Source organism: Carcharodon carcharias, chromosome 4, assembly GCF_017639515.1.
Source record: "Carcharodon carcharias isolate sCarCar2 chromosome 4, sCarCar2.pri, whole genome shotgun sequence".
Lineage (NCBI taxonomy): Eukaryota > Metazoa > Chordata > Chondrichthyes > Lamniformes > Lamnidae > Carcharodon > Carcharodon carcharias.
The window spans coordinates 169085493-169105182 of NC_054470.1; the positions used below are offsets into that span (position 1 = coordinate 169085493).

The 19690-nt window shown below is 41.8% G+C and overlaps 1 protein-coding gene across 3 annotated transcripts in view; it reads left to right on the forward strand.

Annotated features, from left to right (window-relative positions):
* Positions 1–4337: 4337 nt before the first annotated feature.
* irf2 (interferon regulatory factor 2) overlaps positions 4338–19690 on the forward strand; it is a 67290-nt gene continuing 51937 nt past the window's right edge. The window contains exon 1 of one of the 3 annotated variants that reach the window (XM_041186039.1): positions 4338–4787. The gene's annotated coding sequence lies outside the window, so the exon portion shown is untranslated. Of the gene's footprint in view, positions 4788–5919; positions 6051–8216; positions 8239–19690 lie in introns of those variants that run through there. The other 2 variants (XM_041186038.1, XM_041186037.1) reach the window with 2 other exon arrangements.

Below are 19690 nucleotides of genomic sequence, written 5' to 3' on the forward strand. Positions count from 1 at the left end.
TGAAGGATATTAGTGAACCAGATGTGTTTTTACAATACTCTATTAGTTACATGGCCACCATTACTGATAATATATTTTTTTAATTCAAATTTATTGAATTTAAATTCCCTAGCTCATGTTTCTGTATCATTCGTCCAGTAACATAACCATTATGTTATCATTCCCTGTAAAGGAGCATTGCTCAGAGCAGATTGCACATGTACAATAAGTGTTGGCACCTCTGGCTCGCTAAAACCTTGGTGGAAACCTTAAGTATTCTACTCATAGAAATGAGTAGAAGTTACAACTCAGAAACAAGACATTCAGCCCAACCAATCCATGTTGGTGTTTACCAAATAGTCCTAATCACCTTAATCTATCCTGTTCTCATGTCGTTTTTCCCCCTCTTCCTTAAATAGAGGACCTGTCTAATCTGAAATATTGATAGAGTTTCTGCCTCAACCATCCAATCTGGAAATAGATTTCACACTCACTCTGTGTAAAGAAGTTCCCTCATGTTCTAAGTGTAATTGCATTTAGTCTATTACTCTATACTCCCTTATTTGAGATCTCTCAGCTACTGGAAACAGTTTTCTCCCGACCATTATTTCATAATTTTAATCACTGCTATCATGCCACCCTTGCACTATCAAAAAGCCCAACATTTTTCATGTCATCCTTCATGTTTGCACTTTTCCACACAAGGCAGCATTCTGTTGAAGGGTCATTCGGACTCGAAACATTAACTGTGTTCCTCTCCTCAAATGCTGCCAGACCTGCTGAGCTTTTCCAGGTATTTTTGTTTTTGTTTTGGATTTCCAACAGCTGCAGTTTTTTGCTTTTATCCTAGTCAATCTGTATTGTACACTCTCTAAAGCCTCACTACTCTTCTTATAATGTAGAGTCCAATGCTGAAGTCTTAGAGGACCTTAAATAGGCTCATCATTATCTCTTAGCTTATATACTCCATACCTCTTACGTTAAAACTTAGAAATCCATTCAATTTTTTACAGCAGTTGTCATTGACACTACGATAGTTGGAAATGGTTAGTATCTTTCATCCAGGGACAGCCTGGGAAAAGTGAGGATGGGGTATATGGTAGGCACTGTACTCTGTACTTGTAAAAGTACCTGTCTAATTTTGCTAGGTAAAATGTACGGCAGAAAAAAAAACTAGAGAAGGCAAAGGGAATCCACATTTAACTAAACAGAGAATCTGAAAGGTTCTGACACCATGTGCTTCTTTCAGTAAGGAGGTGATACCTTTTTCAGTGCCAATCACTTCTAAAAGCCACATGAAAGTCCTGCAAGATCTCAAGTTAATGAGGCATGAATATCTTGACATGCTAAGTTCTACTTCTACTCCCCTAACTTCTCAGTTTTTTTCTTTAACAAAGGGTCATACACAGGACCAGATAAGGCATGACACATTTATATCTCACTAATGAGCTATCCCTGAGCACCATACACATTGCTGACCTCCTTATCTCTGGGAAGGAATGTTCTCTTTAAATAGACCCTCTTATTTTAGTTTGTTTAGACTTTGCAGTGTTCCATTTAACTACTGACTCCATCTTCCTGGCTACCTTTAAGCTGAAACTCCAATTTGAGACCATACTTCAGGCAATTTAAAGGGCTCTTTCCATACAACAATCTTTCTCCAGTACCCTAACATTTGGGAGGCAACAAATCACCCAGCTCTGCCAGCCTGGACGACAAGGAATGCACCAGCCTTTCTAACTATTGAATCCACTGCCACGACTGAATTTCTAGCTGTGCTGATAATTTCCCCAACCACCCCCCTTAAGCATATAATTGATATATATTTGTTGATCTGGTCCAGAGATCACCTCACAGGATGCTAGAACTTCAAGTCTGTTGCAGAGCAAATCGTTCCTCTGGTTGTTCCTGTTCAAATCGTTCCTTTCTGCCTGCCTCTCCCTATTCTTTGGCTAGTCACTCATTTATCCTCTTCCACTGCCTGCTCCCTATTTCACATTAGTAAATGATCCTCTCAAACTCTCTCTGCAAAAACTGCTCTCCCCGCCTGACATATCAGGTTGCATCCATCACCCTCTTGATTTCTGAGAATTTGAGATTGAGCAATGTGACTTGGTAATGCTCCCCATGAACGTGTCCTCACAACTTCCACCTTCCGCAGGATGACAAATCAATCTCCCTTTCTTTGCCGCACCTTTTAGATTTAGTTTGTTTGTTCAGCTTTTAAGTTTCCATTATTTTCATATGGTATCAGCTTGTCTGCTTTGCACCTTTTTTCCAGCAGAGCACCTATTTCCTACTCTCACCAAATTACCATTTTAGAAGTTTTTTCTTATTCTCACTCTGTTATCATTCATTCTGTCACCACTCACTCTATCATTGATTGTCCTAAAAACCCAACTGGTTCACTAATGTCCTTTAGGGGAGGAAATCTGCCATCCTTACCTACATGTGACTCCAGACCCACAGCAATGTGGTTGAGTCTTAGCTGGCCTCTGAAATGGCCTAGCAAACCACTCAGTTCAAGGGCAATTGTGGAGCAGCAACAAATGCTGGCCAACACTTACATCCCACGAAAGAATATAAAACAACAACTTTGTAATGTGATCCTGCAACTACCTCTCTTTATATACCCATCAGACGCAAACCAGTTTCAATTAGTGAGTAAGCCTCAACTAGACAGTATCTGATTATATTGGAGCATAGAACCATAGAAAAGTTACAGCACAGAAGGAGGCTATTTGGCCCATCTTGTCCATGCCAGCCCGAGGACACCCAGGTGCCCTTTCTAGTCCCATCTTTCTGCACCTGGCCCATAGCCCTGCAGCTTACAGCACTTTAGTTGCAGATCCAGGTACTTCTTAAAAGAGTTTAAAGTTTCTGCCTCTACACCAACTTGGGCAGTGAATTCCCGACACCCACTACCCGCTGTGTAAAAAAGTTTTTCCTCATGTCCCCCCTACACGTTCTGCCAATTATCTTGAATCTTTGTCCCCTGGTTCTAGAATTCTCCATCAAGGGAAACAATTTTATCCTGTCCACTCTATCTATTCCCCTCATAATTTTGTACACCTCAATCGTCACCTCTCAGCATATTGGTTGTTACTTTTTAAAAAAAACTTATTCATCCATGGGATGTGGACGTCGCTGATGATGTCAGCATTTATTGCCCATCCCTAATTGCCCTTGAGAAGGTAATGGTGAGCCGACTTCTTGAACTGCTGCAGTCCATGTGGTGTAGGTACACCCACAGTGCTGTTAGGAAGGGACTGGAGTAATGCAGAAATGCAAGTTCATAATCCAATGGAAGTTTATGAATTTGAACTCAGTTAATTAAATAAACCTGGAATAAAAAGTTAATATCAATGATAGTGGTCATGAAGCTCTTGGGTTTTCATAAAAATCATGAACATCTTTTGGGAAAGGGAACCAATTACCCTTATCCATCTAGCATTTATGTGACTCCAGTCTCACAGCTATGTGATTGACTGACTCTTTCGCTGCTCTCTGAAATATCCTAGAAAAATCTCTCAGTTATATTAAACTGCAACAATCATCATACAGACTGCAGTGGTTCATTCATCATCTTGTTTAGGGCAATTAGGGATGGGCAATAAATACTGGCCTTGCCTGTAATGCTCACATCCTGTGAATGAATAAAGAAAACAGCTAATTAACACCCAGCCAGTGACTTACCAACTGTTAAATGCTGCTTGCTCACAGTAACACCCAGTTTAAATCATAGCTTAAATTTCAGAACAACAAAAAGCACAATTTCTGTACTACTGCTCCACAGATTATGTTCCTTACATTACAACACTTCAAAGATAAAATGCTTTGGGATGTCCTGAGTTTGTGAATGGCAAGTCTTTTTTTTTCTTATCTAAGACCCACCACAGAATTCCTATCGGAGTTCCTACCTCAATCCATTATTATTTCTCCTTAACGAAAAGGACTTCAGCTGCCCCATATTCCAACGTGGTCAATGGTTAGTTTTAAGCATGCTCAAATCTACAATAACAGAAGTTGCAACAGCTTTATTCAAAACTGTAAAGATTAACTCTTCGTAAAACTAGAGGTTACGCTTCAGTTGGCATATTGTATTCCTTTTTGGTCATTACACATTAGGAACTACAGGAAGGAGGGACTTCAGTTATGTGGAGACTGGAGAAGCTCTCCTTAAAGCGGAGGAGGTCAGCAGGAGATTTGAGAGAGCTGTGAAAGGTTTCGATAGAGGAGAAACTGTTTCCAGTGGCAGAAGGGTTGTTAACTGGAGGACACAACTTTAAGATGATTAAATAGGGGGTAACTGGGTTAAGAGATAAGAGCATTTAAGTGTTATTAATTGGCTAGTTCTACCAAAGAGCTGGCACAGAATGATGGGCTGCATGGTCTCCTTCGATGCTAGATCATTCTCTGATTCTACGTTGACCCATACAGCCTTTGAAAAAGCTCCTGAAAATATTGTACCAATCTTCCATAACAATTAATGTGTGAACGCGGATTCATAACGCTTGAAACATGAGACTTCATCATCGGTCAGGAGGAACTCCAGAAACAGGGGAACAAAAGGAATAACCTCGAGGCTCCTACTCCTGGCAGGTATGATGGGCATGCAGCAAGGGTGTTTGTGAAGTGACACAGCCACATATACAGTTTTCCATCTCATGTTCTCAATGATCCTGGGATGGATTTCTGAACTACAAGGCACTTTGCTGAAATCTTTCATCTGTGGCTGATGCCTTGCCGGAAAGAGACTGTCACGGGAAAGGACCGGAAAGAAGTGGAGGACATCAGCAGCAGCCGAGGTGATTGTTGTGCGATATGGAAAAGTAGAGATGATTGTAATGTGGGCCTTTGGTTGAGGTATTCTCACGGTTCATGCTTAAAGTAGTCATATGGAAATTACAACTGGTGGTGGCTGAGGTTTTTTTTTTAAAAAAACACCGCTTCTGTACGAAAACGTCCGTGAGATAGAAAGTAGGCCAGTATACTTTTTAACAAGTCAAGGTTAAACTTTCTGGTCTAAACAGAAGCATAAAACCAATAGCAGAGCCAGGCCAGAACATTATAAAGGAAGACATGTTAAACGACAAAGTGTGGAATAGTTCTGTTTGCATATTTACTAAACGAGTAACGTGGTAAACATCTCTCATTTATTTGCAATCATTTTACATCAATATTAATTTTACGTCTATCCCATTAATTTTAACAAGCTTAAAATGGGTGCTTTGCTGAAATGTAAAATGTAAAAATAAATGCAAAATGCCAAACGTTCAAAGATGAAACTTTAACTGATAGCGAATAATCAAAGAGCAGAGCACCCCCCCCCCCCCCCCCCCCCCCGCGCTCTCTCCCCTTTGCATGACTCGTTTATTCCTTAACACCACAGCACATGAAATACAGTTTTGGAAGCGAAACAGCCCATTCAACATTTTTGCAACAAAACGCGACTTTAAATGTTCTTGCGGCAGGCTACGCTGTGCACGATCTAACTTCTGAGGTGGACGCTTCGCCGTGGTGTCGAGCTGATCGGCTGCAGGGCCAGCCGGAGGAGCTGATCCCAACGTCGAACACTTGACGAACCGACTCACTTCATCCGCTGAGCTGACGGACGGGGAAGTGAAAACTGAAAATGAATTTTTTTGCCAGTGAAGGATGCATCCAGCGCGTTGGGTGGGGGCGGTGCGGTGCGGGGGGAGCCCGTCAGGCCAATGAAAGCGTGCGGAAGACTTCCGCAGTTGGGGAGCGAGGCCCGCCCAGGCGGTGTTGTAAATTCTTAGGGACAAACACGAAAACAAATCACAAGGGGCGGGGGGGGGGGGGGGGGGATTTCCAGCCTTCCGCCGCCTTCTTTTACTTTCGATCTAATTCTGCAACTGGCAGGATCGGGGGGTTCGGGTTTGCCTCTTGGACGTGTGTCCCCCCCCACCCCCCCCGCCTCAAACCTCAAACCCCCCTCCCTCCCTCCTTCCCCATCTCACTCCCTTTCTGGACGTGACCATCCCACTGTCAAGCCACTTTGAAAAAAACACCAGGGATCATTTATCTGTGGAATTGGGGATTTGGAGGTAAATGAACAGGTTTTGTCAAAGATTCGGAATGCACTGAGCAGGAAGTCGTGTGTTTGTATTGCAACATGTTAGAGTCAGGAGAGATGTCAGCATTTTGCGATTTTGAGAAACAAGCGCTGTGCGGCTGCAAAAGGAAAACGAAAAGTGTTTCCAACTTTTGCGCGGAGCTTTCCTTTTTTGTAGTTTTAGTTTCGTTTTTACCATAAACACCTCTGCAAAACATCGATTGTTAATAATTTAATTAATCGTGGACTTGGAGCTTTGCCGACCCGCGCAATGTGTTTCTGTTTCTTTTCCAAATGCCGGTTCTTTTGTTTTAGGTTAAAGTGCAATCCGGCCACCTTTAATGTCAGCAAGTGCACTTTGCAAAAGAAACCAGGTTCCTCCTTGTAGAATCGTAGGGACAACTGATCTAGGAGCGTTTACAGTGTCTGGATTGAAATATGGAGGAACTCTTTGCAGTTTCGGTTTGCTCGTTTTGGACTCATGATGACAGTAAACAGAGCCAGGCCGCTAAATAATAGGAGGACATTATAAATGGAAATGTGTTAAATGATTTTAGTGTGACACTGCAGTTTGGAATATTTCAGATAACTCTACAGTTGCGTCAAGGCATATTTATAGGACAACACTGCCTTCAACCTGCATTAAATGTAGAAATAATGTTGGCACTCGTATTGAGTTGTCATATCTTCTGGCAAAAAAAAATAGAAATTTGGGGTTGCAGTAATGCTGAGCTATTTTATATTTTTGCAAGCTTTACTTTTATTCGAGTATTTTTTTTAAGTAAATTCACTTCCGCCTTTCTGAGCGCTGCTCAGAGCTGGGGCGCGCCTAGGGCAGGGTAGCGTTTGGATTGACATCCTCGAGGACCAATAGGCTCTCAGGATTATGATTGACAGTGGGAATGGACAATGAGATGTTGCCGAGTCGCTGAGTGATGGGCCTGGCAGCCAATGAGCGTGTGCCTGCGTTCCTTTCAAATGCGTCCGTCAGAGGTGAGGGGGGAGATGTTATATAATTCGACAATTACAGTTCTGGCGGAAAAAAAAAGCTGGCAAATGAGTCGGGGCAGCAAAATGTCAGCGTGGAAAAAAGATGTTTTTCTTTCAAGTATTTAGAGAATAGGATTGGAAAGCGGTGAAGTTATGTTAGAGTTAAATGGTTAGGCCGGATTTAAGAGTACTCTGTACCACTCTGGTCTCCATGTTACAAAATAGAAGCACTGGAATAGGTGCCTGCCTTTAAAAGTTAGACTAGAACTGAGAGGGCAAAAACTGAACAACCTGGGACACTTTTCTTTGGAAGTGAGAAGTTTCTCATATGATCTTTAAAATTATGAAGGATTTTAAAAAAAGTAGATTGGAGAGATTTTTTCCTCAAAACCAAAGAGAGGGGCCATGAATGTAAGGTGGTCACAAATAAAACTCAGGAACTCGGGAGGGAACTTCTTTACTCGGAGAGAGTTTAGACTGTGGAAAGCACAACCACATGGAAAGGTTGAGGCAAATCGCAATAGACACATTGGAGGTGAAGTTAAATAACATGAGTGAATTGAATAGAAAGATGTGCTGACAGGGTGAAATTGTGTGGAAGAGGCTGATGTGAAGCATAAACACTAGCGTGGATCTGTTGAGCAAAATGGCCTGTTCTATGTAATTTTAAGTGCATAATTTAATATGGTCACAAAATAATTAAAGGGAAGGATAGAGGTTAAAAAAGAATTCTTACAGGGAGAGTGAACTTGTGCAAGATGGTGATTACTCTGTCAAAAACAGCTTTAGAACCCAAGTCCATCAGTGTTTCAAAGTGTTTTGAAAGGGGAATAGTAAATAATTATAGAAAAAATAATATTAAAGGTACTGGAGAGTAGGATCAAGTGTAAAAAAAAATCATTGCAGATTTGATGTGTGAAATAGCCTGTCTCTTGTGGTGTACCATTGGGCTGAATTTAATCCGGGAAGCAGAGATCTTGCATGCCAGTTGAAGAGCTGGCAAGAGCCCTGCACGTCATTTTGGGGAAGGCCTGCCATATTAAATCCAACCCCCCCCCCCCCCCCCAAAAGCTGCTCTCCAATCAGAGGCAGGCAGCTGGACATTGCCATCAGTACCACCAGTGGAGGTATGGCAGTTGCTGGCTATGCACCACCAGAGGCACAGGATCAGTGAGATATACAGGCCACAGGTGAGTGAAGGTGGAATGGATGCTGTGGGGTGGGTGTTGTGGGAGAGTGTGTGTGTCGGAGGCAAAGGTGGGGGGTGGGGGTGGCTTTCAGCAGCTCAATTCCTTCTAATGCCAGGTCCCTTGATCAGGCACTTGTCTTTGAACGAGGGATGCCAATATTCCCCCTCCCTTCCCCCGTCCCCAGCTGGAAGCCTGCAAGCAACTTGACAGGGTTTGCTTTTTGGACTTCCCGCCTGGTGACTTCCCCATCCGTCACTGATTGAATACCGAATTCCTCAATTGGCACTGGGACAGGAAGGCCGTCCATGAGCCTACCTGCTCTGGAGTTTAATCGCCACAGAGGTTGGAAGACAATGGAGTCCCCTCCCGGCACCCTCCAACTCGATTAAATGCCATCCCACCTCCAAACTCTCCCACCCAATGGGAGAGAACATTAAATTCCACCCATTTTATGAGTCTTGGATAACATTTCTGTGGAGCAGAGGATGGTTCTGTTAATCGCCCAGAGGAATTTCAGTGGAAGATCTGTAGAAACAGCAACAACTCTTATTTATATAGCACCTTTAATGTATTGAAATGTCCCAAGGCGTTTCACAGGAGCATTATAAAACAGTATGACACCAAGCAATATAAGGGGATATTAGGACTGGTAACCAAAATTTTTGACCGAAGAGGTAGGTTTCAAAGGAATGTATTAAAAGATGAAAGTGAGGCGGAGAGGTGTAGGGAAGGAATTCCAGAGCTTGGGACATGGGCAGCTGAAGGCATGGCCAATAATGGTGGAGCAATTATAATTGGGAATGCACAAGAGGCCGGAATTAGAGGAGTGCAGATATCTCAAAGTGTTGTAGGTTTGGAGGAGATTATGGAGATAGGGAGGGACATGGCCATGGAGGGATTTGAAAACCAGGATGAGAAACCCTGGAGAAATGGTGGAAGCAGTCATTTAAAAATAGGGATTTTGCTCTGGCGGCTTAATTTGAAAAGGTACACCCAAAATGAGAGACATTCGTGTGCCCATTTTACCCATGTCAATTTACACTCCAATTTTCTGGCATACCCATTACTGTAATATAATGTAAAACTGGCTGTAAACTAGCAGAAAGCAAAATAAACAACTGGGGCCCGAGGATGGACTCCAAATATTCCTCATTTAAGCTTGATAATTAAGTTTTCAAGCCATCTAACCTCTTCACATACATTCAGTACAGAATGTTTAAGAAGATGTGATCATAGAAGATTTTCACTTTTAAACATGACTCATACTGGTATAATAAAAATGCATTAAAAAAGACAACAAATACAGTGCAGTTCCCTATTAGGAGTAAAAACGAAATAGCTCCATAAACAGCAAAAGAAATTGGCAAAATGATTTTGCTTCCTGCTGCACCAAGAATTCTGAGTTTAGTTTTACATGTTTTGAACCAGTGTAATTGCAAAATATTTGTGTGCACAGCTCTTGACCCTGGGGATGGAGTCATTATAATGAGCCAAGATGTATTTGAGGGCAGGGATTGATAGACGGATGTAAAAGAGCAAGGAAATTTGGGCGATGCAGAATGATGTGAGTAATATACTTGCCCTCTGGATTCTTCCACTTTTTTTTGCGCTGGTTATTTGTTTTTCCCATGTCTTTGGGTTCAAAAGATGGAAAAATCCACCTCATCCTATTTCTCCAGGGTTTCAACTGATTCTCTACTCAGGTTTTGGTGGGAGAACTCTGACAGAAAGAGCTTGACTTGTAATTTAAAAAAACACGACACACTTGATGTCTTTCTGGGAATAAACATGAGAGAAAACACTATCATAGAATTTAAAGCCTGTGGAGTGGGTTTTTGCTTAAAAACAGTGGACAGAATTTTCCAGGAGAAGGAAGGGCTGGTATTATGGCTGGCAAAGGCCTTGAGCGGGGAGCCCTAGGTCTTCCTGCCCACGGCCTATTGCCAGTGCCAGGCACCTCAGTGGGAGGGCTGCCTGCTGGGTGGCCAATTGAGCCAATTAAAGGCCACTTTCAGTTGTCTGCATTGGACGGAAGGGCTGCTTTGTAACTTGCCACTGGTGCACCATGACCTGCTCACCCTCCACCAAGTAATATTCATGCCACACAATTGTCAGGAAATGACCGCCTCCAAGAAGAGAGACTCTAACTAACTATCTCCCCTTGACATTCACTGGCATTGCCATCACTGAATCTCCCACTATCAACATCCTGGGGATGACCAGAAACTGAACTGGACCAGCCATATAAACACTGTCTACTAGAGCTGGGAACCCTGCAGTGAGTAACCCACCTCCTGACCCCCAAAGCCTGTCCACCATCTACAAGGCACATGTCAGGAGTGTGATGGAATACTCTCCACTTGCCTGGATGAGTGCAGCTCCGACAACACTCAAAGCTCATCACCATCTTGGAAAATGTAGCCCGCTTGATCAGCACTCCCTCCACTAACTCAAACATTCATCCCTCCACCACCAGCACTCAGTGGCAGCAGTGTGTACAATCTACAAGATAAACTGCAGCAACTCACAAAGGCTCCTTCGACAGCACCTTCCAATCCATGACCTCTACCACCTAGAAGGACAAGGGCAGCAGATGGAACACCAGCACCTGCAAGTTCCTCGCTAAGTCACTCACTATCCTGTTGTGGAAATGTATCACCATTCCTTCACTGTCGCTGGGTCACAATCCTGGAACTGCCTTCCTAACAGCACTGAGGGTGTGTTTACACCAGCTGGACTGCAGCAGTTCAAGAAGGTGGCTCACCACCATCTTCTCAAGGGCAATTAAGAATGGACAATAAATGCTGGCCCAGCCAGCGACACCACATCCCATGGAAGAATTTTTTAAAAATCCTGATTGCTAGGGCCTGCCTGCTTCCACAAAAAGCTCGCCAGTCTTCGAGAACGCCTTGGCAGTCAGTATTGCTAGCAGTAACATGGCTGAAGCTGCTGGGACTCTGGTTGAACCAATGGGTGAGCTGCCATCCTCTGTTGGATGACAGCTCAGCAGTGCCTGTCAGTTGGCAGCTGCTGACAAAATGCTGCCCCGGGGTCCTGCTGCCACCCCCACCGAAGCGGTGTTGTCACTTGTGCATCTTTCTTTCCTTCACTCCGCCATTGGCAGTTGTATCTTTAGCTGTCTAGACTCAAAAATTCTGCAAATTCCTTTTTCTAATCTCTTTGCCTTGCCACTTCTCTCTCCTCCTTTAAGACATTGTTTAAAAGCAACTTAATTGACTGTGTATTTGATCATCTGTCCTAACACCTCCTCCTTTGGCACATTGTCAATTTTCATCTGATTATGCTCTTGTGAACCACCTCGGGACATATTATTATGTTAAAGGCACTATGTAAATGCAAGTTGCTATCTTATGAATTCTGAAATGCCCTCTCTATATCTCTTCACCTCTCTACCTTGCTTTCTTCCTTTAAGACATTCATTAAAACTGACCTCTTTGACCAAGCTTTTGGTCATATGACCTAATATTTCCTTATGTGGCTCGGTGTGATAGTTTGTTTTATAATGCTCCTGTGAAGCAGCTTGGGGCGTTTCATTATGTTAAAGGTAATATATAGATATAAATTGTTGTTGTTGTTGCTTGGGAGTAAAGCAGTGCAGTCCCCACAGCTAATAGTTGGTGACTGCTATACAAGGTGGTCAATTTGGGCTGAGATCCTGGAGATGGTGCACAACACAATAAGAACACCTGTAACAATAATTAAAAATTGAGAATCTAGAGCAGACATTGAAGATGGCGGTGATTTCATACCATGAAATTTTATTTCACTATAACTGGCTTTTTGTGCTGAAAAGAGCTGCTATCATTTTGGACATTATTCACACAGTTTCCCATTTATCTCTCAGCATGAAACTACCAATTATTTTAATTCAATTACACAAACCTGTTGCAAGAAAATCATAAGTTCCTAACAATAAAAATGAGGAAACTTTCAATGTAGCCCTGTGCTATGAAGGTAATGACATGGACCAAAGTCTATGCTGGGAACCAGGAAGTTTGAGGTTTCATAACTTAATGACCATATTCAGATACTTAGTTGAGGTTTTCTATTGTTACCAATTCAGGCAAAAAAACCCCACTCTTTGCCATGTAGGAAGGACCAAATTTAAACCTTATTGTCAAATGGAGTCTGGAATTTGTGATGGGAAATAAGGAATTAATGGGATTGTAAAGAAAGAAGCTGCTTGACCTGCCTGAAATAAACAATACACCCAATACAGTTTAAGTGACACGTTCTGTAATCGACACCATGGTAATGACAAATGGTTAGCACCATTTTCCTGAAGAAGAGCATTGTGTGGGATGTTGTAAGGGATGGGGACTTTATAAGAAATGTGAGCATATTTCCAGTTTTATAGCTATGCTTTCAAAGATGTGATCACATTAATGGAAAATCATGCAAAAACGAGTGTACACCTTTCATTTTGGAAATAAAAAAGCATTTTCTGTGTTGGGGAATGTTTTTGCATATACCTTTTAAAGACCATAAAGGAAACTGTTAAGAGTGATGTAGATTGTGCCTGACTCTTCTTATAAATATGAGTACAATTTAATATATTTGAGTGACTTGTACCAATATCTATACTTTTAAACTAAAGTAATGGTGGCACTTAGTGAGTGACACCTTAGCAGGTTTCCTTCAGATGGTTTGCATGAAAACTAGAAATTACTTTGCACAAAGTGTAAGTATTATGCAATGGAAAATACATTTACTTTTACATATTTTCCTATTAATATGATGACGCCTTTGAAATCATTGGAAAAAAATTGGAAATGGCTCATATTTCTAATAAAGTACCCACCACTCATACCATCGCTGCATATCCCAGACAGTCCCCTATATCAAATAAATGTGTGAATCATATTCTATAAAATTTACTCTAAATATTAAAGAACAGGTATAAGCCTATCCCTGCCTTTGGACAGTTTCACAATACAGCTTTCTGAAAAAAAAAATCTTGAACAAAGGTTGCACCTTGGAAACTCTTCAAAAATGTGTTCACTATAAAAGTAACTTGTCTGTTGTGCTAATTATGAAGTAGGTTTTAGCTTGGAACCTCTAAGTTACAAACGATTGGTATTATGGACCCTGATTGATGTTTAAGGAGGTGGAATGCATGTGCTTAATTTTCTCATGCAATGAATGTTACTATGGAATTAGCCAATACCATTTGTGTCATGAAAATTGTACATTTTATTTGTGAGAAGATTATCCAGCACTTTTCCATTGCTTCTCACGTCTTTGCTTTTTCTCTTGCTAGTTGTAAATTACTTTTGGTTTCACATGTCTAAGCCCTTCTTTCCTGACTGTCACTTCCATCTTTCTCAGGTGATTGTGTGACTATTAATAAATTATAATTTTACCTTAGTTTCCATTATACATTACTTATCTAATTTTACAACTGATCAAATTGAGCAATTATTTATTTAAGAATGATAAATGTTATATTCCCCCTTCCACCTTTTGTGGAGGTCATCTCGCTACCAAATGTCCTCCAGTTAAAAAGACAGCCTTTTTGATCCATTGGTAGGAAGCCTGGTTTATTGGTTGCACTTGCATAAAAACAGTTAACTAAAGTAGCACCTTTATAAGCTAAGTGATTATTAGAACCTTCAGTACTGATTTGCAGGTCCTAAAACAACTATTTTGCAATGGAAGTAACATATCATTTGTTTTTTTCTTTCCGTTAGCCTCAATTCCTTATTTCCATCCAGTGTGATGGTTGATTATAAATTTAACATACTTGTCCACAGTGTTTGTAGCATTAAGAACTTAAGTCTGTGGAGTTGTACCTATGTATTGGCTAGAAGTCAAGCATTTGTAACACTGGAGCTATAGATTTCTCATTTTTTCTCTTCATTCATGGGATGTGGGCTTCGCTGGCTGGGCCAGCATTTATTGCCCATCCCTAGTTGCCTTTGAGAAGGTGGTGGTGAGCTGCTACCTTGAACCGCTGCAGTCCATGTGGTGTAGGTACACCCACAGTGTGCTGTTAGGAAGGGAGTTCCAGGATTTTGACCCAGCGACAGTAAAGGAATGACAATATATTTCCAAGTTAGGATGGTGAGTGATTTGGAGACGAACTTCCAAGTGGTGGTTTTCCCATCTGTCTGCTACCCTTGTCCTTCTAGATGGTAGTGGTTATGGGTTTGAAAGGTGCTGTCGAAGGAGCCTTGGTGAATTCCTGCAGTGCATCTGTACACACTGTTGCTACTGTGTGTCAGTGGTGGAGGGAGTGAATGTTGTGTCAATGGTGGAGGGAGCGAATGCTTGTGTATGTGGTGCCAAGCAAGCAGGCTGCTTTGTCCTGGACGGTGTCAAGCTTCTTGAGTGTTGTGGGAGGTGCACACATTTAGACAAGTGGCGAGTATTCCAACACAGTCCTGGCTTGTGCCTTGTAGATGGTGGACAGACTTTGGGGAGTCAGGAGGTGAGTTATTCTTCATAGGATTCCTAGCCTCTGACCTACTCTTGTAGCCACATACTCTAATTGTAACTTCTTTTGTGCTGTACCATTATAATACATGCTCTCTATACAGGTATATGCAAATTAAAATGTTGCATTATCTTCAACAATTACATTGTTATTCTATTCTCTGCGGAACTCCTGTTTTGCAATGGTTACATTTCATTCACCTCTCAGTGCATGCTAAATGATGTAATAACAGCTAGTGCAGTGTACTGCATGCTTTGCCAAGCTTTGAGATTATAATGAGAGCTTCTTTCTCCCTCACCAAAGCAACACAATTTTTACCACATGCCTATCATCATTTTGACAATAGCTTCAGTTAAGGCCTGATGCAGTTTTGAAATCACATAACAACCATTTTTGCTTTCAATAGCAATTGTTGAAGGCGACGCCAAATAAATCAATAGATAGGATCCATGTCATGTTTTCAGATGATGGCCAGGAGTATGATGCAATGGAGCCAATGATATGGAAAGTAGAGCAAATTTAAAACAGTGGAAACAGAACAAGGCACCATTGGACATTTAAAAAAAAAATCAGTAAATTGTGTGTCTGATATCAGGTAACAGTTTTCATACACATGTTATTCAGTAAACCTATTGTTGTGATCAAGGCCTGGTATTGAGTATATCAAATTGCTCAAGTCCTTAAGTATTGACTTCCCATGGAGTTTAATTTCCACTTAAAAAATGTTAACAAATGTTGGATTTCAACTTTACAGAGGCCTGTAGGGATCACAACTTCTGTGGTGATTGTGTATTAGTAACAGATGTCAATAACAGTTGTTGTGGCTGAAATTTTGAAAACTGTTTTTAAAAAACATAAAAAGTACTTAGTACAGCATTCTATAATTTATATTTCACCCCACTTTGATGTTGCACATGTTTAAGAAGAAAGGCAGTTAACACGTACGACTGAAACACGGGCCAGATCCACCCACAAACAATCCATATTGCGCAACTCCCACTAAAGCATTTACTTGCATGTCGAGGTGTTCAGGTGGCTGAAACTGCCTTTCAAATACTGCCCTATAGTTTGAATGAACATTTTTGAGACATAACTTTCAATATTGAACTTGAATAAAATACTATAATCATTGCCTTGCCAATTGCCTTGCTCACCAATTATGAATAAAACACTATAATCATTGCACTCACTTATATTGGTAGTATACTTGTTAGTAATTTGGCATAAGTGTCTTTCCATGTGTAACTCCTAAGATCAGGTTGACAACCAGAACCCATTCACCACCTCAATCTGCAAAATTCTATGATGTACTTAGTTAAAAGCAAAATACCGTGGTTGCTGGAAATCTGCAATAAAATAGAAAGTGCTGGAAATACTCAGCAGGTCTGGCAGCATCCATGGAGAGAGAAATTGCCTACAGTTCTGGAATCCACATTATAGGAAGGATGTGACTGCACCAGGATGTTGCCTGGGCTGGAGAGTTTTAGTTATGAGGAGAGACTGGATAGGCTGGGGTTATTTTCCCTGGAGCAGAGGAGATTGAGGGGGGGGACGTGATTGAGGTGTATAAAATTATGAGGGGCATAGATAGGGTAGACAGGAAGGAACATTTCCCCTTGATGGAGGCATCAATAACCAGGGGGCATAGATTTAAGGTAAGGGGCAGGAGGTTTAGAGAGGATGTGAGGAAGAATATTTTCACCCAGAGAGTGGTGGGAATCTGGAACTCACTGCCTGAAAGGGTGGTAGAGGCAGAAACCCTCATAACATTTAAGAAGTATTTGGATGTGCGCTTGCGATGCCATGGCATACAAGGCTATGGGCCTAGTGCTGGAAAATGGGATTAGAATAGTTAGGTTTTTGTTTGACTGGCGCAGACTTGATGGGCCAAAGGGCCTTTTTCTGTGCTGTAGACCTCTATGACTATAAATAGAGTTAACCTTTAAGGTCAAATATGACTTTTCTTTGTGAAGAGGTCATATTCGACTTGAAACGTTGGCCAGAGTTTTTCCGTTGGCGAGTTGGGGGCGGGGCCTGCTTCCTGACGGGAAAATGACGTGGGATGATTTCGGGAGGAACCCCCGACATCATCCCGCCCCATATAAATATTCAGGAAGGCGGGCGGACAGTGAAATCACCTGTCCGCCCGCTGACCTGTCAATGGCCAATAGAGGCCATTAACAGGATAATTAACCCAATTAAAGGCCCTGCCCATCCAATCCTAAGGTTGGCGGGCAGACCAGGAGCCCCGGCGGGCAGTAGAAAAAACATGAAACCTCATCCACTGGCGGGATGAGGTTTCATGTCCATCTTAAAAATTTTTAATAAACTTTATGTCGTATTTATTAACATGTCTCATCTCGTGTGACATTGTCACATGAGGGGGACATGTTAATATTTTTATTTTTCTATTTTTGAGGTATTTTAAACTGTCACCAATCTCCCTGAGACAGCACTTAGTCTCAGGGAGATGTGCGATCTTTCACGCGCATGTGCAAAAGGAAGCACTTTGACAGTTGGGGAATCCCTTCCCCTCCCCCAAACGCTTCCCATCGGGCGGGCCTTAATTGGCTCGCCCACTCAAAATGGCGGCAGGGCCCGTTTCAGCGGCAGAGTTCGGCTGCCCACCCGCCCATCGAGGGCTAAATTCTGCCCATGGACTCTGTTTCTCCTTCCACAGATGCTGCCAGACCTGCCGAGTATTTGCAGCACTTTCTGTTTTTATTTCTATGGTGCACTTGCTTTGTTACTTACTTGTACCTGTGAAATATATATATTTTTTAATCAAATTTTCCTTTCTTACAAAAGAAAATCTGATTTTTATTCCTATGTATTGCAGCAGTAAGTAAATGCCTTTTTCCATCTCTCTCTTTTTTAATCAATGAATGCACCAGGCTTCTGTCCCATCCCATATCTGACAGAAATATCGCCTTTTTCCCATATGTCACTCTCTCCAAGTCAGAAACTGCTCTGACTCCACAGACACATTCAGTTTGCAGGTAAGGGAACGATCAGGCAGTCTTAATTTTGCTTTAACTCTCACTGAATCTTTACTTGCACTATTTTCATTGCACTCACCATGCTGAGCCCTCAACAAAACTCTGAAGTAAAATGGAACAATAGAGAAGGGAATGCCTACCTTAAGTCATGATAAGGGTAAGGAAATTGTAATTCTAGGAGCTGTTTTTAATTCAAAACTTGTTAAGATGCTTGTTAGAGCTGATACAAGTATTGAGAAATTAATGGCTTGTTTTCAACAGTACTGCCCAAGAACATTCAGGATGAAATTAATCTTTACCAGCAGTGCAAAATGGGCAATACGGTTTGGCAGTCTGTTTGGCACTCTATCTGATTCTCTTCTCTGTTAAAGTCAATGGAAAAGATAATCAGGCACGGTGTAAAACAGACTGCTGATTCACTACCACTGCTGCAAAGATTAATTTCACTTTGGTTAACTTTCTTTAAGTCCTCAGCTGAATAAGCTGAAAAGTTTTGTCTCATTGGCAGCTGACATAATTTTAGTAACAATTTACTAAAGATTTAACAATCTTTTTAAAACAGGCTTTGCTAGCAAAAGTTGATGCGCCAGCAAATGTTGAGTTTTTAAAGAGTTCTTTTTATGTGATTTGATTTCATCCAGGCGAAGAAAGGCCGCCTGTTGGGGTCAGGAAGGCCGTGTTGGGGTCAGACAATGGAACAGTTTCCCCCCTTCCTCTCTACAGACGCTACATTACCTGCTGAGTATTTCCAGCATTTTCTATTTTTATTTCAGATTTCCAGCATTCACAGTATTTTACATTTGAATTAGTTTCACCTCTTTCACTGCCACCTCCAGATCGGGTTCGCACAGGTTAGTTGGGGTTAGATGTAGGATAAAGCTGCAACATAGTTGTATTGATCCCAGCTTCAGAACAGAATTGACTTGCTAAGATATCTCCATCCATAAGCCTTTTTTAGTGGGGTTGCCAGTTTAATCCTAAATTATAACCTCTAGTATGCAATGGAATCAACCTTAATAAGAACCGTGTTGAACTTATCCCAATACTTTTGTTAATTTTCCTAAGTAGAAATCATTCAGGTTCGCTAAACCTACTAGCGAGCAGGACTGCATAGCACAGATACTGTCCATCATTTGGTGCTTATTTAGAGAGAGTAAAAGGATGAGTAGAGTGAGAAGTGTAATATTTTGAAGTTTTCTTTTTGAATCTAGAATTGGCAAACATTGTTGGGACAATGTATGGGGGTGAAATACTCACTGTCTTATACCCAATATCCTTAACAGCTCTATTGGTGGTGAGGCAGCTCACCACTACCTTCTCAAGGGCAACTAGGGATGGGCAATATATGCTGACCCAGCCAGCAATGTCCATATCCCATACCTGAGGCATAGATTTTGTCCCTGAGTCGGGGAAGAATTATGGACATTGTTTTATTATGGAATAGTTGGCGGCTTTGGCTCCTTGTTTACAGGCACTGGCGATCATGTGAGGGCCATGCCAGGTTGTGAGGAATCGTGTGTTTGCAATATGATGAGGCCCATGGGTATGATGGTGAGGTTTGCAGCAATTTGAATGTGTCTGAGTCAAACTCATTGATATTGATTCCCTCCATTGTGGAGGGTGGGCAGTCCCTTGAGTAACTGTGGCATCAATGTGCAAGGTTCTTTAGGTGGAAGCTGCTCACTAGGGACTGGCTGATGGCAATTGGGAGATCGGCGATTCAGAGAATCTATTTTGCACAAGCACGTGTTCGACAATGATCCGCTCCTGCACAGAGTCTGCCCTGACTACCTGTCCGTGCTGCCCAGCTGCTCTGCTATTGGCAGCCTCCTCATGCTCACCCGGCCCACATCCCATGAATGAATAAAAAAAAGTTAACCCTTTCTTTTTTTAAATGCCAGTGAGCCTGTTCATTCTTCAACATTGTTTTTCCTTGTAGAAGATGGACAGTGACTTGGGACTCCATACAAACAGTAGGCAAAAAGGAACTAATGCT